This window comes from Propithecus coquereli, unplaced genomic scaffold, assembly GCF_000956105.1.
Source record: "Propithecus coquereli isolate 6110/MARCELLA unplaced genomic scaffold, Pcoq_1.0 Scaffold76, whole genome shotgun sequence".
NCBI classification, from domain to species: Eukaryota; Metazoa; Chordata; class Mammalia; order Primates; family Indriidae; genus Propithecus; species Propithecus coquereli.
The window spans coordinates 7,675,871-7,676,973 of record NW_012153729.1 but is presented as its reverse complement, the minus strand read 5'-3'; positions in this window follow the sequence as shown (position 1 = coordinate 7,676,973).

Here is a 1,103-nt window from a genome sequence, read left to right as displayed (position 1 = left end):
ATTATTTTACGTATTTCATTTTTGAAAATGTCTTTTCACATTGGCAGGTACTACCAAATGCTGATATCATTTCATAAGCCTATGATTTTACTATTATATATTTTTTTAGAGGCAGGATCTCACTCTGTTGCCCAGGCTGAGCTCAAATTCCTGCCCTCAAGTGATCTTCCCACCTCAGCCTCCCAAAGCCCTGATTATAGACGTGAGCCACCATGCCCAGCCACAAGCCTCCAATTTTAACTGAGCATATTCATCTTTTGGATGACATATATAGAATTCCATTAGTCCTGATGCTTCTCTTTTAATCACTTCCAATTGAAGGTCTGGTGTAAAATCAGTTGCACAGGTAAGTAAATGGCTTTTGAAATGTGGAAATTTCCTTTGCATTCACATCACGATGCAAAACCACTGCTAGAACCATAGTTTGCATTTGGAAGACGCATCCAAGGTAAACGTGTGTAGGAATGGAGAGTTGTCTTTGTTTTCACTTTTGACAGCAAAGAAAGTATGCGCGGCAGCTTAATAGGACATAATGATTTAAACATTAGTGGTCGTCAAAATGACTTTATTGCAGCATAGGGTTTACATAAGCGCTGTTTTGTTTTGTAATTTTAGGTTGAATTCATTAAGAAACATTACCAAGTCTGTAGCAACAGCTAATTTCTGAAGCCATTCACCATAGAATAATAGCGGATGAGAGCAATTCTTCTCATTCAGAAAAATTTCAATCTCAGACCTGAGCTCAAAAACTTGCCAGAAAACTTTACCACTGCTAAGCCATCAAACTGCTGTGTGGAAGGGCATGTCAGAACATTCAGCATCTTGGCTAGATGTGGTGGTTCACACCTGTAATCCTTACACTTTGGGAGGCTAAGGCGAGAAAATTGCTTGAGGTCAGGAATTCGAGACCAGCCAGAGCAACAGTGAAACCTCCATCTCTACAAAAAATAGAAAAAATTAGCTGGGGCATGGTGGCAAGAGCCTGTAGTCCCAGCCACTCAGGAGGCTGAGGCAGGAGGATTCTCTTAAGCCCAGAAGTTTGAGGTTGCAGTGAGCTATGAACACACCATTGCACTCTAGCCCTGGGCAATAGAACAAGACTC